The sequence below is a fragment of the Salvelinus alpinus genome, chromosome 3 (assembly GCF_045679555.1).
Source record: "Salvelinus alpinus chromosome 3, SLU_Salpinus.1, whole genome shotgun sequence".
In the NCBI taxonomy this organism is placed as follows: Eukaryota; Metazoa; Chordata; class Actinopteri; order Salmoniformes; family Salmonidae; genus Salvelinus; species Salvelinus alpinus.
Genome location: NC_092088.1, coordinates 99662472 through 99669182, shown reverse-complemented (window position 1 = coordinate 99669182; position 6711 = coordinate 99662472).

Genomic DNA, 6711 nt, shown 5'->3' with positions numbered 1-6711 from the left:
CTCAGTAACACCTGACTAGCCAGGTACAATACAACACTCTGACCCTCAGTAACACCTGACTAGCCAGGTACAATACAACACTCTGAACCTCAGTAACACCTGACTAGCCAGGTACAATACAACATTCTGACCCTCAGTAACACCTGACTAGCCAGGTACATTACAACACTCTGACACTCAGTAACACCTGACTAGCCAGGTACAATACAACACTCTGACCCTCATAAACACCTGACTAGCCAGGTACAACACTCTGACCCTCAGTAACACCTGACTAGCCAGGTACAACACTCTGACCCTCAGTAACACCTGACTAGCCAGGTACAACACTCTGACCCTCAGTAACACCTGACTAGCCAGGTACAATACAACACTCTGACCCTCAGTAACACCTGACTAGCCAGGTACAATACAACACTCTGACCCTCAGTAACACCTGACTGGCCAGGTAAAATACAACACTCTGACCCTCAGAAACACCTGACGAGCCAGGTACAATACAACACTCTGACCCTCAGTAACACCTGACTAGCCAGGTAAAATACAACACTCTGACCCTCAGTAACACCTGACTAGCCAGGTACAACACTCTGACCCTCAGTAACACCTGACTAGCCAGGTACAATACAACACTCTGACCCTCAGTAACACCTGACTAGCCAGGTACAATACAACACTCTGACCCTCATAAACACCTGACTAGCCAGGTACAATACAACACTCTGACACTCAGTAACACCTGACTAGCCAGGTACAACACTCTGACCCTCAGTAACACCTGACTAGCCAGGTACAATACAACACTCTGACCCTCAGAAACACCTGACTAGCCAGGTACAATACAACACTCTGACCCTCATAAACACCTGACTAGCCAGGTACAACACTCTGACCCTCAGTAACACCTGACTAGCCAGGTACAACACTCTGACCCTCAGTAACACCTGACTAGCCAGGTACAACACTCTGACCCTCAGTAACACCTGACTAGCCAGGTACAACACTCTGACCCTCAGTAACACCTGACTAGCCAGGTACAACACTCTGACCCTCAGTAACACCTGACTAGCCAGGTACAATACAACACTCTGACCCTCAGAAACACCTGACTAGCCAGGTACAATACAACACTCTGACCCTCAGTAACAGCTGACTAGCCAGGTACAATACAACACTCTGACCCTCAGTAACACCTGACTAGCCAGGTACAACACTCTGACCCTCAGAAACACCTGACTAGCCAGGTACAATACAACACTCTGACCCTCAGAAACACCTGACTAGCCAGGTACAATACAACACTCTGACCCTCAGTAACACCTGACTAGCCAGGTACAATACAACACTCTGACCCTCAGAAACACCTGACTACCCAGGTACAACACTCTGACCCTCAGAAACACCTGACTAGCCAGGTACAATACAACACTCTGACCCTCAGAAACACCTGACTAGCCAGGTACAACACTCTGACCCTCAGAAACACCTGACTAGCCAGGTACAATACAACACTCTGACCCTCATAAACACCTGACTAGCCAGGTACAATACAACACTCTGACCCTCAGAAACACCTGACTAGCCAGGTACAATACAACACTCTGACCCTCATAAACACCTGACTACCCAGGTACAACACTCTGACCCTCAGAAACACCTGACTAGCCAGGTACAATACAACACTCTGACCCTCATAAACACCTGACTACCCAGGTACAACACTCTGACCCTCAGAAACACCTGACTTGCCAGGTACAATACAACACTCTGACCCTCAGAAACACCTGACTAGCCAGGTACAATACAACACTCTGACCCTCATAAACACCTGACTACCCAGGTACAACACTCTGACCCTCAGAAACACCTGACTACCCAGGTACAACACTCTGACCCTCAGAAACACCTGCCTAGCCAGGTACAATACAACACTCTGACCCTCAGAAACACCTGACTAGCCAGGTACAATACAACACTCTGACCCTCAGTAACACCTGACTAGCCAGGTACAATACAACACTCTGACCCTCAGTAACACCTGACTAGCCAGGTACAATACAACACTCTGACCCTCATAAACACCTGACTAGCCAGGTACAATACAACACTCTGACCCTCAGTAACACCTGACTAGCCAGGTACAATACAACACTCTGACCCTCAGAAACACCTGACTAGCCAGGTACAATACAACACTCTGACCCTCATAAACACCTGACTACCCAGGTACAACACTCTGACCCTCAGAAACACCTGACTAGCCAGGTACAATACAACACTCTGACCCTCATAAACACCTGACTACCCAGGTACAACACTCTGACCCTCAGAAACACCTGACTAGCCAGGTACAATACAACACTCTGACCCTCAGTAACACCTGACTAGCCAGGTACAATACAACACTCTGACCCTCAGAAACACCTGACTAGCCAGGTACAATACAACACTCTGACCCTCATAAACACCTGACTACCCAGGTACAACACTCTGACCCTCAGAAACACCTGACTAGCCAGGTACAATACAACACTCTGACCCTCAGTAACAGCTGACTAGCCAGGTACAATACAACACTCTGACCCTCAGTAACACCTGACTAGCCAGGTACAACACTCTGACCCTCAGTAACACCTGACTAGCCAGGTACAATACAACACTCTGACCCTCAGAAACACCTGACTAGCCAGGTACAACACTCTGACCCTCAGTAACACCTGACTAGCCAGGTACAATACAACACTCTGACCCTCAGAAACACCTGACTAGCCAGGTACAATACAACACTCTGACCCTCAGAAACACCTGACTAGCCAGGTACAATACAACACTCTGACCCTCATAAACACCTGACTAGCCAGGTACAATACAACACTCTGACCCTCAGTAACAGCTGACTAGCCAGGTACAATACAACACTCTGACCCTCAGAAACACCTGACTAGCCAGGTACAATACAACACTCTGACCCTCAGTAACACCTGACTAGCCAGGTACAATACAACACTCTGACCCTCAGAAACACCTGACTAGCCAGGTACAACACTCTGACCCTCAGTAACACCTGACTAGCCAGGTACAACACTCTGGCCCTCAGTAACACCTGACTAGCCAGGTACAACACTCTGACCCTCAGTAACACCTGACTAGCAGGCTGTGTGTTACTGATTCACGGTTTCAGAGTTTTTTAAGGCTCCATTTGACACGTTATCTCTTTAACATTCACCTGGTAGAGTGGCACCCTGTGGCCTTACTTTTCTCCTCTGTGTAGTTAGCAGGAGCAACAAGACATCATTATGACTGCCATGGGGGGCCTTTGAGCTAAACCCTCCCCCCAACACAGGGACACATCATCTACAGCTGAGAATGACTGACAGGACATCCTTGTGAGTAATATTAGAACCTCATTAAACCAGCGGAGAAAAAACACATTACAGGCTTGTCTAATTAGTTTTATCTTTACCTGCCCGCCCGTCCGTCCCAGCGTTTCAGCTTTACCCAGTTCTGTCCCATAATGCCCTGTAAAACTGGACTATACTTGTCAGTTGTCTCTATTTAAAGTTTGTGACACATAGTGAGTGATGGGATAAGCAGCCATGTTTAAAATGCCTCGGGGCAATGTAGGAAACCATCTCATTAATGGATTACAGGTTTTCAACACGGGTTGAAAATATTAAAAGTTGGGTGTCAGAAGATTTATGTCAGTGGAATTGGCCTCCTAAACATGAACACTTTTGGAAGAAAGTTACTGATGATAAATCATTTGTTAATAAAACAAAAAAGAATGCACTGCTAAGACAAAAAAAAAATGGCAATCTGTTCTCCCATGTCTGGGCTCATCGCCTTCTACCTGGGAGCTCCTGGGATTCTAGTTGCTGGTTCCTGACATTGACAATCATTTGGGGATTGTTTCATTTAACTTAACACAATTTGAATATTGGTGAAATTTAGCAATTCTACTGAAAAAAAAGCAATCCACATTCATAACATTGTGTCTTTATCTTTAAATGGTAAGACTTCTTTACTTGCTGTAGATTCGTTTACTACCTCCTCTGTGCAGGCGAGGGGAAACTAATTAGCAGTGAAATAACTTACTGTCCTTGAAAAGCTTTTAAAACAACAACAGACAAAACAAACTGACAGGGAGGTGTAAACAACATCCTCTAAGACGGAAAATATTTTTCTCAGAGCAGCACAACCCTTTATTTAATCACATCATAGCATCCCAAATGGCACCATATTCCCTATATAGTACACTACTTTTAACCAGAGCCCTATGGAACTTGGTTTATAGTAGTTCACTACTTTTGACCAGAGCCCTATGGGACTTGTTCTATACTAGTGCACTACTTTTGACCAGAGCCCTATGGGACTTGTTCTATAGTAGTGCACTACTTTTAACCAGAACCCTATGGGACTTGTTCTATAGTAGTGCACTACTTTTGACCAGAATCCTATGGGACTTGTTCTATAGTAGTGCACTACTTTTGACCAGAACCCTATGGGACTTGTTCTATAGTAGTGCACTACTTTTGACCAGAACCCTATGGGACTTGCTCTATAGTAGTGCACTACTTTTGACCAGAACCCTATGGGACTTGTTCTATAGTAGTGCACTACTTTTGACCAGAACCCTATGGGACTTGTTCTATAGTAGTGCACTACTTTTAACCAGAGCCCTATGGGACTTGTTCTATAATAGTGCACTACAGGGAACAGGCTACCATTTGGGATGCATTATGATGATCCATTGCATTAGCAGCTCTAGCCTGGTCTCCTCTGTGCCTGCTCATTGCTTCCCAGTTGGTGATGGCTAGGTCACAGGTCACAGACTCTCTCCCAGTAGGAAGCCAGACTACATCCCTTAACTAACATCTCATCATGTTCACTTGCAAGCCTAAGAGGAGGTGGAGGTGGAGGAGGAGAAGGAAGAGGAGGAGGTGAAGATGGAGGAGGTGGAGGAAGTGGAGATGGAGGAGGAGGAGGTGGAAGAGGAGGAAGTGGAGATGGAGGAGGAGGAGGTGGAAGAGGAGGAGGTGGAGATGGAGGAGGAGGAGGTGGAAGAGGAGGAAGTGGAGATGGAGGAGGAAGAGGAGGAGGAGTGTTTGAGTTTGAGGAGGAGTGTTTGAGTGTCTTGGTGTTTGTGTTGATGAACCTCACAGATGTTGTGTTGGTGTTTGTGTTGATGAACCTCACAGATGTTTTCTTGGTGTTTGTGTTGATGAACCTCACAGATGATGTCTTGGTGTTTGTGTTGATAAACCTCACAGATGTTATCTTGGTGTTTGTGTTGATGAACCTCACAGATGATGTCTTGGTGTTTGTGTTGATAAACCTCACAGATGTTATCTTGGTGTTTGTGTTGATAAACCTCACAGATGTTATCTTGGTGTTTGTGTTGATAAACCTCACAGGTGTTGTCTTGGTGTTTGTGTTGTTGAACCTCACAGATGTTGTCTTGGTGTTTGTGTTGATAAACCTCACAGATGTTGTGTTGGTGTTTGTGTTGATAAACCTCACAGATGTTGTCTTGGTGTTTGTGTTGATGAACCTCACAGATGATGTGTTGGTGTTTGTGTTGATGAACCTCACAGATGATGTGTTGGTGTTTGTGTTGATGAACCTCACAGGTTTCTTGTAGATACAGATGAGGCATCTGAACTAGTTTAATAATGTATTAATATACTGGCTGTAAGCAGAACTGAACAGTAAATGTTAAAATGTAGTCTGTGATTTTTAACCTAACATATATTGTTGGCTGCACAGTATGACTTTGTGTTTGGACACCAAGCTCAGCAGACTCACAACTCTGGATCATAGGTGTACATTTCTGTTTAGCAAAACATTAATGGATGTATTACAGTGTAGATGAGACTGAACTACTTCCTATAGCGGAATCTTAACACCAGACTGATCCTTCTTAGAGCAGAATCTCAACACCAGACTGATCCTTCCTAGAGCACAATCTCAACACCAGACTGATCCTTCCTAGAGCACAATCTCAACACCAGACTGATCCTTCTTAGAGCACAATCTCAACACCAGACTGATCCTTCGTTAAATCCCCAACGGACTATAAGTCAAATGCAGTGAGGCACCTGAGATGAATAAGTGTTTGTCTGACATACAACTTAATGTAACCCCCCCAACACCCTTTAGACTTCAATTACAGCATGTGACGAATGGTTCAGACTTCTGTTTAATGTGAGGATGATGTTAAATCAAGCAGGTTTCCCCCCTCCCTGTAAGTCTTAGATCAGAACTGATTAAATACCCCCCCCCCCCCCATAAAGGGTAAGCAAATGTCAGCTAACATCTAATTGAAAGGGGGGAGTTCAAACTTGCTTAAAAGGCACCGCTCCATAATGTCTACAGGTAAATAAATGCAGATGAGAAAAAGGGAGACTCTGTGTTGAGTACAGTACTACTCTGATCACTGCCAATTAGCAATGAAAGTCTCTTTCTTTCTATCCATTTACAATGGAACCTAACAAAATATCCATCGCCTTATTTAACAGAAATAGCTTTAAAAAAAAGTCCTATTACAATGTCTTGTTCTTGCACTTCTACTCCATAATATTGATCTGCTTCGGTATACTGTACCAATTTGGACACTATTCCCCTAAAATATAGATACTAGAAAATTCTCCCTGGCGCTCACCCAGCTCACAGATACCTCCCTGAATATCCCTGGTGGTTAGCTTTGCAGGT